Source organism: Myotis myotis, unplaced genomic scaffold, assembly GCF_014108235.1.
Source record: "Myotis myotis isolate mMyoMyo1 unplaced genomic scaffold, mMyoMyo1.p scaffold_m19_p_5, whole genome shotgun sequence".
Classification (NCBI taxonomy): Eukaryota; Metazoa; Chordata; class Mammalia; order Chiroptera; family Vespertilionidae; genus Myotis; species Myotis myotis.
The window spans coordinates 21,851,606-21,868,211 of NW_023416357.1; the positions used below are offsets into that span (position 1 = coordinate 21,851,606).

Here is a 16,606-nt window from a genome sequence, read left to right on the forward strand (position 1 = left end):
ATAAGAGAGAAAGCATGGGTGCACAAAGGTTCAAGCGAATCATTTGGATTTGTGAATCAAATTGTAAAGAATGTGGGAGCTTTTCAATTTATGATCTGTGTTTGTTAGTGTGCTGTTGGGAAGGAAAATGCTACTGGGCATTCTCAGCCTAACAACCAGTTCTTTCCACTCATGTTCCTTTCTGGCTTTTATAAATATTTTGTTTGACCAATTAGTCTCTTACTATTTTACTCTTGATCCATAAAAGGTATCTGTAGTGATGCAATCACTTCATGTGTTAAACATGCTTTTATCTATGAAGATATTGCTAATTAACATTCCTTCTTCATATCACTGAACTATAATTATTAAGCAGGAAGATTAATTCAAGTCAACTACTTAACACAGTTACTCACATATTGTCTTTGTAATGTTTCTTATTGTCTATTGAAATTGTTTAAATCTTATAATTACATAGGTGAAAACCAAAAATGGCACCATCATCCATTCAGGCATTCAACAAACATTTGTGGACAGTACAGAGTTGAACAAAAGAGATTTTTCATTGACCTTAGAAAGCTTCTAGTCAAGGTAGATAGAATATAAGCAGAAAGATAAAAGATCTTTTATATAATAATATGCACTATGAATAAACACAGCCTGGTAAGTGAATAAAGAATGGTAGTTGCTCTTATAGGTGACAACCTTTCAGCCAAAATCAGCAGAAAAGATAGTGTTCTCCTAAGGCAAGGGGGAGATAGGTTGTCCAAGACATAGGCAAGTTTGGTCTGCTCAAGGAATTAACAGAGGGAGGGTCAAACATTTGGTAGGGGGAGAGTTTCAAGAGATAAGGCCAAGTAACATGGGCTAACAGTAAGAAAAGACCGAAAGAAGAATGTTGGACTCTGTTTCAAGTAATATATGAAAAATCATTTACAGATTAAGCACACGAGATCCATAATTTAACATCTATAATAATAAAAGCATAATATGCTAATTAGACAGGATGTCCTTCCAGAAGACCTTCCTGATAGAGCTGCGGCTGCAAGGGAAGCCCGGGTTCCAGGTACCAGAGGGAAGCCAGTGCCAGCAACTAAGGGAAGGAAGGCCTACTCTTGCATGATTTTCATGTGTCAGGCCTCTAGTCTATACTAATAATAAAGGAATATGCAAATTGTCTGGGATTCCATCACATAACGACCAATCAGGATGGAGGTGGAGCCACAGCAGAGAGCTCTCAGCAAGCCTGTGCCAGGGGTCCGAGGGCATGAAGAGAAGGGGAGAGCAGATAGGCAGTCATGGGGATCAGGACAGGAGGGGAGAGTAGATAGGCAGTCATGGGAATCAGGCCAGGAGGGGTGCACAGATAGGCAGCTAGGGTGATAAGGCCAGGAAGGGAGAGCAGTTAGACAGTCAAGGGGATCAGGCTAGGTGGGGAGAGCAGTTAGGGGGATCAGGCTGGCAGGGGAGTAGTTAGGAGCATCAGGCAGGCAGGCAGGTGAGTGGTTAGGAGCCAGTGGACCTGGATTATGAGAGAGATCCCGAAATGGAGAGGGTGCAGACCAGGCTGAGGGCCCCCTCCCCCCCCCCCCGCATGAATTTTATGCACTGGGCCTCTAGTAAGTTATAAAAGGATCTCCCTGAGTATTTTGTGAAATGTAGTGAGTGAGCTGAAAGGGGCAAAACTCTTTGTGCTATTGAATGCTAGTAAGCAATGACCTTAAGAAATTGTCTTTCCCCTTCATTTCCAGTACACTATACTGTGCTGGTCCTCCACTGTGTCTGTGGGTCTTCACTTTTTTTTTTATTTTTATCCTTTCTGTTCTCCAAGTATACATGTCAGAGCCTCCTCTTCATTGATTAATCAGAACATTTTTCTATTTTCTGACATTGTTTCCCTGATGATTCAGTCTTGTGCAGCTTAATGACAGAGATAGTTCTGAGAAATGCATAGTTAGATGATGTTGTCATTTTGTGAACATTATAAAGTGCATTTACACACACTTAGATGGTATAGCCAAGGATAGTGAACCTATGACACGCGTGTCAGAGGTGACACGCAAACTCATTTTTTTGGTTGATTTTTCTTTGTTAAATGTCATTTAAATATATAAAATAAATATCATAAATATAAATCTTTGTTTTCCTATGGTTGCAAATATAAAAAAAGATTTCTATATGTGACATGGCACCAGAGTTAAGTTAGGGTTTTCAAAATGCTGACACGCCGAGCTCAAAAGGTTCACCATCACTGGCCTATACTATATTCTACACTTTTATTACATTGTTCTACACTTTTATTACATTGGCAGTACAATAGGTTTGTTTATACCAGTGTCATGACAGACAAAACAAAAATTTATTGTAGTATGAACCTCATAATGAAAGTGCCCACCTTAAGCTTTGATTGCTGAGGCATCCACTTTCCAGGCGCAGCCATTTCAGCAAACACTATCTCCAATAAATAGTAACTGGCCAATGATGCATTATAGCTTTTCAGATGTGAATGGTCTTGGGAAAGAGAAGTAACTCCTTGTTTGACCCATTACCACATCACAGACAATACTAACCAAGAAAAATGGCTGAGAGGTGAGATCATGGGAGAAAAGAATTCAAGTGTCAATGACCTTTGTAAGTGCTTTCCTGAGTCAGTTGAAGAGTAATGAATTCACTCTAAATCACCATACTAGACCTTGTGCACTCAGGCTAGACCTTGTAAGTGGGATGATCTACCTGGAGCTCATCGCCAAAAGAGTTCCCAAAATGCAGGAAGACTTATAGCCAAATGAAAGAAGACTTAAATAATGATAGATAATTTATTTTAAAAGTTATACAAAATTTAAACCTACCAGCTACCTACCTCAGGCTACTGCCTCAATACAAATGTTTATGTTGAGTAAATAGTTGTATAGACAAGTTAGCACCTATTTTAATATTGCTATTAAACAGAAAGTAGTACATTCATGCATAAATGTCACAAAGAAAATGGAGTAAACAAAATTTTGATAAAAATACTAGATGATGAGATATAACGGAGGATGAAAATTTTCATGACTGTGAACAAAATTTCAATCAGATAATTACATGTCTGATAACCTCTTTAACAATTATGTAAAATGTGACAGTAACAAAGTACTAAATTCAAAGTATACAAATACTTTGTCAAGATAATTGTCTTTTTCCCTAAGCATATCTATTTAAAATGTTACAGAGCTTGGGAATGTAAGCTCTTAATGATGCTTACTAATAATGGATTATTAATTTGGGAATTGATACTAATATTCATAAAAAGTATAGGTCATAAAATATCCAAAAGTGTGTATGAAGCATTGCTATTGAAAATTAATGGATTCTTCATTTCATCATTTTTTAAAAAATAACATTTAATAATTGTGTAGTAATTAATAATTTTCTTTAGTTTCTGCATATGTGTGTATTATTCAAGTAATATAAAAATAAGAAGTCAATTAAGTAATGAAAAATAATAAGGATTGTTCTATTTAGTAGAAAAAATATTCTGTTGACATACAAATAACTGCGTCAGCAATCTGCATTCTTGTACCTTTGAGAATTTAGATTTCCTTTTCCTGTATGAAGTTGGATTGCTTGATGAATATAAAATAACAATGAACAGTTCTTTAAAAGGACAGCCAAAGGAAACTTGGCAAGTTGGTTCATTCGGATTCAAATGTCAGTCTCAAAAATTATGTTGCAGTGAGATTCTGTTTAATATTTTTTCTCCCCAGTTTTTTTTTAAAAAAAGATGAACCCTTAGGAATAAATGATATATTAAGTATAGTTACATTTATTTGCTTGATCATTTTATTACATATATAGTTTTAAGCATTCACAAAATTTCACAATGTTAACATAATCTTTATCTTGTGTAAGCATGTTCTATGTTCACTATTACAACAAGTATGTTTTTCAAAGATAGTACATTTTTCTGAATGCGAGCATCTTTGTTATTAATAATAGTGACACAAAAAATAGACTGAAGAAAAATTCATGTTTAACAACTTTTTAATATCAAACCCTACCCGCTTATTTGCATGTGTTTGGAATGTACTTAAGAGAAATGGCATACAGATATTTAGTACTATATTGTGCACTAAATGTTGTATTATTACTGAATACAATGATTGCATGGGTTGCGTATTATTATCCCCATTTTGTAAATGACAAAAGTAAGAAAAAGGACTCTTCCCAAAGGCACTCATAACAAGAAAGCAAGAGGATTTGAGTCTAAGCCTGTGATTCCAGAGTGTGCTGCAATGTACCTCCAGGGATGTGTTCAATGTTGCACACTACTCAAAAGGAAATGTTCTTATATTATTTTAATCTGAATTACTCCAACAGGACAAATATTGCAAAAATAATTTTAATTTTTTTTATCTACTGGCTTCCATTACAGACAGAATTTTTTATCTGTTTTTAAATTTTGCATAATAGTGTACAGATAATATTTCTATTTTAGGTGCATTCACTCAGATTTAATGCTGTATTATAAAAACAGATTTTGGCACAATAAATTTTGCAGTATTTGTTTCTTTTACCGTGTCCATATGGGGAAAATCAATTAAGAAAAATAATGAAGTATCGACTCATATAAATGTTTTTATTATTTATTATCTGATTGCTTTTTTCATCACAAAGTTCATATATTTAGGGGAAAAGGTTATAATTTCCACTTTAAAAAATCATGTACATGAGCTAATTAAGTTTTAATAGAATTTACAGTTTTCATTAAGTTAAGCAGCTTTTTCAAAGTCAAATAAGCATGGTAGATTACACATAACATTTTCTTAGCTTTTACTTTTTATTTGCCATATCAATTTCAAATGATACTTTATAAATGATCTTATACTTTCATTAATTTTAATAATTTGCTTTCATGCTAAATATAAGTAAGTTCATTTCTAGAAATCATAAACTATTTTTATAATTATCACATAAATATTAATTTATGAAATTATAATTATGCCTTACAAATCTCAAATCAATTTTCACCACCCTAATTGCATTTCATTTGTCTTCAAGAACTTCTTTGATTATTATACTTCTTATTAAATTGATTACCATTACTCAAAAATCCTTTTTTATGTTGACTTTAAGTGCACTTATTAATGTGTTAATGTAAATATATGTGTGCATGTGTGTACATACACACACATAAATATCTGTCTTTGCTTCAAGAAGTGTACATGTTATTTATATGCACTAACCTCTCTTTTACTCCTTGGCTTGTCTTATTCCTACACATTCTTTTTTTTCTCAAAAAATTATCGTTTTATAATGTGAAAATATTTCCTGACTTAAACAGATCTTCAGGCTATAAAAGAGCAGGGGAGAAAATAAAGAAGGTTTATAAATGTCAAGAGAGTAAGGTATTCATAGGCAGTTACTAGAGTAATCCTATATAATAGAAGGCCAGAGGCATCACGATCACATAGACCAGAGACCATACCACCATGGCCCATCATGGGCTGGCCCCACCCCCAAGCAAGAGGTTAGAGGCAATCAGGCAGGCAGGCAGAGTGGTTAAGGGTGATCAGGTAGGCAGGCCAGCAGTTAGGGGAGATCAGTTAGGCAGGTGGCCCCTCGCCAGGCTGGCCCCACCCCCAAGCAAGCAGTTAGGGGTAATCAGGCAGGCAGATGGAATGGTTAGGAGAGATCAGGTAGGCAGACCAGTGGTTAGGGGTGATAAGGTAGGCAGACCAGCAGTTAGGGGCGATGAGGTGGCAGACCAGAGGTTAGCAGTGATCAGGTTGGCAGGCCAGCAGTTAAGGGAGATGAAGTAGGCAGACAACCCCTCGCCGGGCTGCCCCCCCTTCCCCAAGCAAGTGTTTAGGGGCAATCAGGCAGGCAGGGAGAGTGGTTAGGGGTGATCAGGTAGGCAGATGGCCCCTCGCAGGGCTGGCCCCACCCCCCCAGCAAAGAAAGAGGGAAGCCCAGGCCAGCCAAGCCATCACACCCCAGCCTGTCACCTGAAGAGGGAGGCCACCGGTGGCAGGGGAGGTGGAGCAGAGCTTCACAGATGGCAAGCAGTGACAGCAGTGGGGGTGGGGCCAGATGCCTGCAGCCGGGGGAAGGAAAACCCCCATAGGCCCTGATCTCAGGCCAGGGCTAGGAACCCTATCCGTGGGGTCCCGGATTGTGAGAGGCAGGGCTGAGGGATCCCCACCCCAGTGCATGGATGTTCATGCACTGGGCCTCTAGTTCTATATAAAATTAAAGAAAACAGATATTCAGTGTTATATATTGAAAGAAGAAATGGATAAAGCCTATATGGAAATAAAATACTACCAATATAATATAAAATGAACAAAAGTCTCTAGAAATAAAACAATTATGTGTAACAAGGGTATAAAATCTATTTTAATGACTCTCACCCTAAAATAAAAGCAAATGGAATAGATTTTTGTGCCTCTCAAAACTATTTTTACAAACGAGTATTACAAATGAGAACTTCAGCCTCAACTTTAACAATGTTTTTAAAGTATAGAAAGGAAATATGTTTGATAATAAGGCCCACTCTTCTTTTACTTAATATTATTATTCCAATTTAGCAATATTAATGACCTTTTAACTTTTTCTGATAATGGGCCCTTGTACATACATCCATCTTACTGTGCTTGAATGAACAGAACAGACTTTGAAAATGTGTTATTTCAGTATTTAAATGTTTATGTCATGCTCTTTACACTTTCTTAAAGTGTGTAGTACTAATGGACATTGAATGTGGAACAATGAAATATATATCAAGTACATATCAAAGGTAATGTCTAAATCTCTACTATCCCTTCAGAGATTATTGATCCACTCATGTGTATTTGATAAAGTCTGATCTAGACTTCTAGTTTTGGGTCTGGCATACAAGGAGCTTGGAAGTCATCATTCTCCCCAATCACAAGTAAACCTATGGTCACTAAGTCAACAGCATCAACACTTTTAGAAATGCAAATTCTTGGGCCAAATAGATGGAGACTCTGGGGTGGGGCCCACAGTCTTGTGTGTTAACAGGCATCCTGCTGATGCCAGTGCTGGCCAAAGCAAGCAGTTTGGACAGCTGCAGGTCCTCAGATTAACAGCCATTTTCAGAAAAGAGAAGAGAAGGCAGAGAAATGAATAGAGAAATCTAAAATGAATATGATTTATATAATCATGGCTTAAGATTTCCAGATGGAATAGAGGAAATGTGGCAAAAAAGGGGAGATGTGATTTGTTCATATGAAGTTATGCAAAGGGTTTAGAAGCAGTGCTTTGGAACTGTTATTAGGGCACTTTTGTTTTATTTTAGTTCCTTGAATAGATAAATGATGATAGACAGATAGATGATGATAGATAGATAGATAGATAGGTAGATAGATAGATAGATAGATAGATAGATAGATAGATAGATAGATAATAGGTGATATATAGATAGGAAGACAGGAAAAATGAAAAAGGAAAGAAGGAAGGAAGGAAGGAAGGAAGGAAGGAAGGAAGGAAGGAAGGAAGGAAGGAAGGAAGGAAGGAAGGAAGGAGGGAGGGGAGGGGAGGGGAGGGGAGGGGGGGGGGGGGGAGGGGAGGGGAGGGGAGGGGAGGGGAGGAAGGAAGGGTAGTTTTCTGACTCATTTAAGTTAGATGAAAAACAAGCTAGATTTCAGCTCTCAAGCTCTGTTATCAGGTGTCTTTTGATATCTCTTTGGCTTCTACGTTTCTGTCTTTGTGTTGGCGTTAAATTCAGCAACATCTTCCCATGTGCAAAACTGGGCCTCAGATTTTCTTTGCTGAAAGTCCTTAAAATTAATCACATCTGAATCAGTGCCCCCAATGCCTCTGATTGGTGCTGCTCATGAGGTGTGCTCAACCTGGTAGTAACCACTGCTCTGAAGGAATATAATTCAAGAAGACTTGCACGGTAGTGCCCCTTGTCAATGGCTTTGCTCCCCACAGTTCAGTTGTCTACAATCAGAGATAAAGAATTCTTAAATTCTAATTTCTGCGCCTTTTTGAGCAGCATGGTGAAATCTCATGCTGTCCTGCTTCACCCAGCCCAGGATGTGAATCATCCCTGTGACCAAATTTCCACACTATATATGCCACCCAATTAGTTACTTAGCAGCTGTATTGGTTATCAGATTGACTCTCATGGTATCAAAGTGCTTGTGTTCAAGTGACCCTTGTTTTAGTTACTATGGGACCCAAAGTGCAAGAGTAGTGACGCTCGCCATTTGGATATGCCAGAGAGAAATTGTAAAGTCCTTTCTTTAAGTGAAAAGATATGTATGTATAGGAAAAACAAATGCTGAAAGTAGGGATTGGTCCTTTCTGAGGGTTTCAGGCATCTACTGAGGGTGGTGAAATTTACCCCACAGATACGGGGAGACTACTTTATATCCATTCCTATTTGGTTGACTGACTACCTTCCCATAATAACATGCTCTGACCCATTATCTACATGAGCAAAAAGCAAAGGGACAGATGGCTACTTTGTAGGAATTAAACAGATATATTTACTGCTTTGGGAATTTTTGAGGTAAACTAGAATTTGAGACGGACTTAGTCCTAATATTTTCTTGGCACAAAATTTTGACAGGGTATAGTCTAAAAAGCTTAAGCAATAATTTGGAAGCAGCATGACTCATCAGCTTTTATAAACCTCCCTAGGTGGCAGGATTCTAGTAAGATAAAGACTGAATAGTGTCCATTCAAATTAGTGACAAAAAGAACTATTGGTGACCTTGGCAACAAAAGCTACAGTGGATTGACAGGAAGGGAGCCAGCTGGCGGTGCATTGGGAAGTATGAATGATAAATGAGGGAGCAGAGATGGGGAAGAAAACACTTTTAAAACATTTCATGGTAAAGCAAAGTTAATGAAAATAGCAGTTTTCTCAACTTGGAGGAAATATGATAACAGTCATTATCACCATGTTGTAGAATTGCAAGCAACTATAATTTTGTTCATATTTCTCATACATTCTAAATTAGCCACATTGAACATACATCACGTTAGAGTCAGAAAAAATAAACAAACTTTTAAAAACAAGCAGTCGGGCTAAAACCCCCAAATGCTGTAAGGCCAAAACGCATCAAACTCACATTCCAGTTTCCGGCACACATCCAAACAAGGCGAACATCTGGGTCTCCTGAAGCGAATGGAGAGTTGTGCGCTTGCCCTGTGGCTGCCAAGTAGATCCAGTAAATTCACAGAGGAGTTCAGGTTTATACCCCGGAGCTGTTATGGCAAACTGTACATCTAATTGACAGCTTTTCTGCTGAAAACATCAATAATCTTTCATTGTGGGCTCCGGATCTTGAGCAACACTCTGAGGACTCATTTCAGTAAGTTATAGCTTTGCAGGTCACCTTTGCAGCAGATTTATTTAAGGATCTGACAGAGGAGAAGACAAGGTGGAAGGATGTTTGGGGTTATGTTCTTATTCTCTGCAAACCTGGGTTAAAGCTCTGCCTTAACACACACACACACACACACACACACACACACACACGCACACACACACACACGCACACACACACAAACAGCTAAAAAACAACTCACAAAACTTTTAAGTCATTTTCCATTCTAACTTAAATTTACTCAGTCAACCACATAAGTAGCCTGTAATTGTTTAGTTTTCCATCTCATGAAAGTGATATGAGATTTTTTGGACTAGAACAGGTGGTGTTCCCCTGAGCAGGATGGCTTCCCCGGATTCTTTATCCATAGGAGTTGAAAACGGTACCCAGGGTCGAGCAATCCACTTAAAATTATGAAGGTGAAAATTGTATGTTAAGAAGAGCACATAAGAAAAGAGTTTTGGTCTTTGGACAATGGTATGTTGCAAACCGTTTAACACAGTGAGAAAAATTAATTTTTATTCAGTCAAACCACTTTAGTTATGATATGGAAATTTTGAACTGGAACCCGGATTCTTTGTCCGCCAAAATTGAAGAATGAATCCATGGACAGACAGTAGTATAGCAAAGGTGGAGATTTATTGAAAAACAAGTACAGACTCCCATGTGGGGAGAGGGAAAGAGCCCCACAGAATGGACTCCCATGTGGGGAGGGGGAAAGGGTCCTGCTGAGTTCCTTTTCCCTATGGCTTATAAAGGCTGCAGATCCTGGTGCCTTGATATGCCCTCTGATTGGTCAATATTCCCTTATACTGGTTACTATAGTAACTCCTGGGCTCACAGGTTGAACCTCACATGGGACATGTGAAGTTCTCCCCCCTCCTTCCTTATTGTTTTCCTATTCCCTTTGGGCTTTCTTCTTCTTCTGGATGAAGGGCTTCCTTCTCTTTATTTTGTAAATATAGACCTTTTGCTGTTCCAGCTCCCTCATTCTATGAAAATGTACCTGTTGCAGCTTTTCAGCTCCCCCATTCTATGGAAATATACCTCCTGCTGCTCTGCAGCCCTGTGCTTCCTTCATGGTCCCCTTAATTTCCAAAATTTCTAATATTTCCTAAACCTGTCCTATTTTACTCTTAAAATTTCTGTTTCAGTAATATCTGATATATAAAAATAAAATGCTAAATTATATAAGGGCTTTCGTAGAAAAACTGCTAGCCAGGTGCAGGGACTGGGCTTGTAATGCAATGCCATTTTTGCTCCTAATATATAAGATTATTTGTGAATAGGACAAGGACTCATTTATGGAATACACCATGCCCATAACCACATTTCTGGTTTCAGTACACTCATTAGAAGCCACATTTCTATTATGCGTTTTCCTTATGGTAGCACTCACAGTCAGCCTGATATATCCAATGGTTGATCCATTTCTGTGCTTCTAAGACTCCCACTAATCTCCTTGACCAAATCATGATTTAACTTCTCACTTGCTTCTGTATTTTGAGCTCCCCTGGAAGATTTTACCAGTCATTGCATGAGTCAGAATTTTCTTTGTTTCAAATGCAGTAAAATGTCATTATCCATGAAGCTCAGTGGTGGACCCAGCTAGAACACACTTGCAATAATTTATCTGTTAGTGATGTTAAACTGCTTCTGCTGAAGAGAAACAGAAACTTGCTACAGCATCCTGAAATAACATGGGAAGGGCTGGGGATGTGGAAACACTGCTATATTATTGAAAGAAAATTAAAAATGATAATTATAATATATGAAATAGGTACATAATCAAAATTAATCTATAAAATGATCCTACAAATTTACTTGACTTTTATTAAATGAAATATCATTCTACCATTACTTGGCTTTTGCCCTTCATTTATATTTTATTTTTTAAATATATTTTAATTTCAAAGAGGAAGGGAAAGAGATAGAAACATCAATGATGAGAATCATTGATCGGCTGCCTCCTGCACCGCCCCCTCCTGGAGATCAAGCCTGCAACATGGGCATGTGCCCTTGGCTGGAATTGAACCTGGGACCCTTCAGTCCTCAGGCCAATGCTCTATCCACTGAGCCAAACTGGCTAGGGTGGCTTTTGCTGTTTAAAATGCCCTTTCAAGCCCTAGCTGGTTTGGCTCAGTGGATAGAGTGTCACATGCTGTCTGAAAAGGCTGGGGATCGATTCCAATCAAGGTTGCATGCCCAGGTTGTGGGCTCAATCCCCAGTAGCAGCGTGCAGGAGGTAGCCAATCAATGATTGTTTCTCATCATTGACGTTTCTATCTCTCTCCCTCTCCCTTCCTCTCTGAAATCAATAAAAATATATTTTTAAAAAATAAAATAAAATGTATTTTCAAATTTCCCTCTTTCAAAAATTCAGTTACTCAGATATCATTTATATATTTTAAATAACTTATTGACAGATGCTAAAAGTACCAAAAAAATATTAACATTGACCTGAACAATGTTACAAAGAACATATCCAGTTCTTTCAGTGATATGTACTTTCTTGGATTAATTTTATCTTTCCAAAGGGGAAGAATTTAATTAAAATACATAATTTTAGAAATTATCATTCCTTCTAAAGCAGTGGTTCTCAACCTTCTAGCCCTTTAAATACAGTTCCTCATGTTGTGACCCAACCATAAAATTATTTTCGTTGCTACTTCATAACTGTGATGTTGCTACTGTTATGAATCGTAATGTAAATATCTGATATGCAGGATGGTCTTAGGCGACCCCTGTGAAAGGGTCATTCGACCGCCAAAGGGGTCGCGACCCACAGGTTGAGAACCGCTGTTCTAGAGTATGTGGCCAGTAGTGAAATTGCTAGTCTTTTGGTATTCTAAAATTTTGAGTTGATTACAAATTATTATTAAATTTATTATGTGGGCCCCATGATTTCAAAAGGATTCTCACTCCTTGTCTTAAAACCACAATGTTTCCATGACCTTATATCTGTATAAGCTTCCCTTTGTAAGCTCACCTTTACCCACACACAGACGCTTCTTTCCCCAGTCACACTACAGAATTCCTTATCTTCTCTGAATATTAGACAGTTAAACACCAGCATCTAAATATATCACATCCATGCTGAAACCGGTTTGGCTCAGTGGATAGAGCGTCGGCCTGCGGACTGAAAGGTCCCAGGTTCGATTCCGGTCAAGAGCATGTACCTGGGTTGCGGGCACATCCCCAGTAGGAGATGTGCAGGAGGCAGCTGATCGATGTTTCTCTCTCATCGATGTTTCTAACTCTCTATCTCTCTCCCTTCCTCTCTGTAAAAAAATCAATAAAATATATTTAAAAAAAATAAATAAAAATAAAAAAATAAATATATCACATCCAAACCAAAAGTGTGGGTGTCTGAGTCCAAGTTCTTATCTCACAAAATCAAAGGATGAAATCAGGGACAAAAAATGATGAATGACACCAAAGCTTATTGGGAGAAGCCAGGCCTGGGAAAGGAGCAGCTGGGGTTCCAGGAGCAGACCAGTGTCCAGAGCTTCCTTTTCATGTTACAGTCGGGAGTGGCTTAGTTTCCAAGCTAATTCAAGTCAAGTGGCCCACATGGTCATAAGCCTGTGGATGCAGGGATGTGCTCCCCCGCCACAGAAGTCAATGTCAGGAACCCATTTTGTGCCTGGGAGAAGAGAGAGGATGAGAGGAAGTGTGCACCTTTTAATTTAGGGGGTGGAGGCAGCCTTGCTAGCTCCTGATTGGTTTTTTCTAATAATTCTGCCTCAGCAACATCCTTTGGATGGTGGTTATCTGCAAACTGCCTGTCTTAGTAATGTCCATACATTTTAATGTTCATGCCTCTCATGAGCACCCTTCCTTCCCTGTCCAGTTGGGGTATCTTAGTAACTCCCCCCAGTTGGGTTCTTGGATTTTACTTTCCCTTCCCATGGTCCTGACCCTATCTGCTTACCTTTTTCTGTCTCCTCAACATTATTTGAAAAATAGATTACCTTTTTCCTGTAATTTAAAACAAAATAAAACACTTAACTCGTAATGTTTCTCCAAAACTCATCATTAGTCTGAATTTCAGCAAGTCTTCTATAAAGGCTCTTCATAGTACTTACATACTCTTATTTCCTGTCTGTGCACACCTTCAGCTCATTTTAAACTTCTGTCATTGTCTGATATTTCTGTCTCTTGTGCTGACTGGACATCTTTCTTCATAGTGTAGTTTTAAATATATTTTTTAATTACCTCCCAGCTTCATATTAGTAGAAACAACTACCTTGAATTTTCTGATTACCTGTCCAAGTTTTCCCAAGTAATTTTTTGGGAATCTTATTAAAATGTTTTCAAGCTTCAGAAATACATAAACTGAAACCAGCTTATTACTCAACCAGTACAAGTTATTCTTTTTCTCAGTTCAAATTTATAGCAAGCAAAACAAAGTAACTATATGGTATATAATATTAGATATTTCCATCAAATATAAGCTGTTAGTCCCCTGTGGGGTACTTTCCGGTTCATAGCAAGCTTCAAGAATGCCAAGGTGGGAGATGCACTGTGAGTGAATCTTTGGGCCATATCACATCAGTAAGTCAAAATGGCATTTTAAAAAATAACTGTTCACTCAAATATAACACAACTTATAAATTATTTAAAATATTTCTCTCTCTTAAAATTATGCTGCTAAACATCTGTTTTCAAAGTATTTCCATCTTACCCCCTCACAACTAGGATTTTCTCAAATAAGTTGACCATTTTATTCTATTTGTGTATAGCAAGATAATCACTTGGTTGAGCTTCACCCAAGTATTTATAATTCTTGGTGCCTTTCTGCATTACAGAGAGAAAATGCTAACACCTTTCAAATGCAGACATTTTATCAAGTGAAAAATAAGTGTAATTTAAAAGTTATTCCCGCCAGCACCGGTTTGGCTCAGTGGATAGAGTGTTGGCCTGCGGACTGAGGGGTCCCAGGTTCGATTCCGGTCAAGGGCATGTACCTTGGTTGCGGGCACATACCCAGTGGCGAGTGTGCAGGAGGCAGCTGATCGATGTTTCTCTCTCATCGATGTTTCTAACTCTCTATCCCTGTCCCTTCCTCTCTGTAAAAAATCAATAAAATATATTAAAAAAAAAAAGTTATTCCCCTTTTGCATCCAGATACATTAACATATGCATGGCATATGGTAAAGAAATATTTATCAGTCAGCATTCTAGAATAAAAAGGAGCTAACTCAAACTAGATAACTTTGAGAAGAGCTTAATAAAAGGATTATTATATGGCAAATGAATAGGGAAATCAAAAGGGGAAGTGCAGGGCCCCAGAGTGCTGTAATTACCCACAGCCCTGGAAGGACAGTAAGAGAGCAAGGTCACTAGGAACCAGGACAGGCAGTCTTAAGAGAGACGTGCCTTTTCAGAAGCTGGGGTTTTCATGTTGCATTAGAAGAGGCCTAAGCAACCATCAATGTGGCGAGCCAGGAAAATGAATGCGATAGCCTCACTGTTCATGCTGTCTCTCAAATCTCCTGGTATTTCCATTTGTTCTAATCATCTGAAGCTAGAGAGCAAGGGATCCCATGGAGTCCATACAGGTCAGCCTCCCAGAGCTGAGAGCAGATGAAGAAAATGGAGAATTAATGGAAAAACACAAAGGGAGCATTTCCAAAACAGTCTATTCCATTACCCCTCAGCATTCTTTCCAATATTTCACTCTGGTGAAAACTTAATTTTCACAACACCGGAGAACATGAAGTCCAGCAGCTGCCACATCAGCCTTCACTGTTGTCAGCTATGTTCAACTTTCCCCTGAAACTGAATATATTAAACATCATTAGTTTTCTCCATATAAGGCGGTGGGCTTAAGGTGCTGGGAAAATCCAATCCGTAATATAGTACAGTCTTCACTTCTTTAGATGATCGGAACTCCATTTGTAGCCGTGTCTTTATATTTCTAGCACTCAATTACTTTTCTATCTTTCAAGTAGTAAGCCAGCTTGATGGAATTTTTAACCAATAGGGTGAGACTTAACTTCTCTGTTGGAATTATTTTCTATTTGAGTTTACTTCAGGTTTCTATTAACCAGAATTATTAGGTAAGATAGCAGTAAAAGGGACTCTCAGTGTATACACAGGGTTCCAGGCACTGTCCTGCAATATTCCAAAGTATATCAGAAACCAGTTTTCTTCTGGTGATTGGAACCAATCTCCCTGACTAGCCAATATTCTTCTCTTTATGTACATTCAAAAACATGAGAAATCCAAGCTAGCTGGGTGACAACACATATTTTTAATTCAGTAAAATTCTGAATTTTCCCCCTAGTAAAAGCAATCATTTATCTGTTTCAAAGACCTCCAGGTTAATCACACCTAAAGTTGTGAGGTTGAAAACAAATCAACATTATCCAAGTGATTTTTTAGGTAGTCATATAACTGGTTATCAATTCCATTCCTTGGTTCCCAGAATTATGTATTCTGATTATGGAAGAGACGACTTAACATCAACTGCTGGTTTATGATAGTGGTCCTATCCTATAAAATGACATCCTGACTGTGCAGGAATTCTATCTCACTTCAGCAGAGCATTCCTTCTTTCCACCAAGCCAGTTTTTCTAGGTGAAGAAACATGAGGCAGTTAGTTCTATGAGTGTTAATCCATTGCCACACTTCATTATTTGTAAAATGTGTCCAGGGCTCATGGGAAATACGTGTGTGAACTACAGAAATAGGTAAAGCAACTGCTTTGGTATCAAATGCCCCTCCCGCGCCCCCCCTCCCCAATTTTCCTTCTAAAAGAAAATATGTAATCTAATTTCCAGCAAATAGTCAAGCTGTTTTTTCTATGTACATGGACTTGCTCATGGGTTTAGCATTGGCTTCGGCTATAAGCATGATGTACATTCAACTGTGGTACTACCAGATTAGCTTTGATGAGAGGTCTGTGTTGGTAAGCTCATGCCTATCCCCTATGCTTGTCTCCATTACAGCTTTATACATGAGGCCACTGAGTAAGCACTGTGGGGTCTGGAAGGAGAAGCTAATATTTACAGTGCTAGTCATCTTATCCTTTTGATAATGGCATGCTTTCTTTGTGGTAAATGCTCTCTGGTATTCATTTACATGCAGTGTAAATATCTTCACACTCCATGCCTATGCATTCCTACACCTTTCCCCCAAACGTTCTGTACCTTGCTCCAATATTAATTTTTTTGTCCTTAGAGCCACCGGTCACTGAGTCAAAGCACTAGCGATGGCCTATGGAATTCTGTAGAGCTCTGCATCAGGCATCCTTTCCTTTCCTAGACTGAACAGCC

At 38.3% G+C, this 16,606-nt stretch overlaps 1 pseudogene; it reads left to right on the forward strand.

Moving 5' to 3' along the window:
* Positions 1–16,182: 16,182 nt before the first annotated feature.
* LOC118655971 overlaps positions 16,183–16,606 on the forward strand; it is a 30,684-nt pseudogene continuing 30,260 nt past the window's right edge.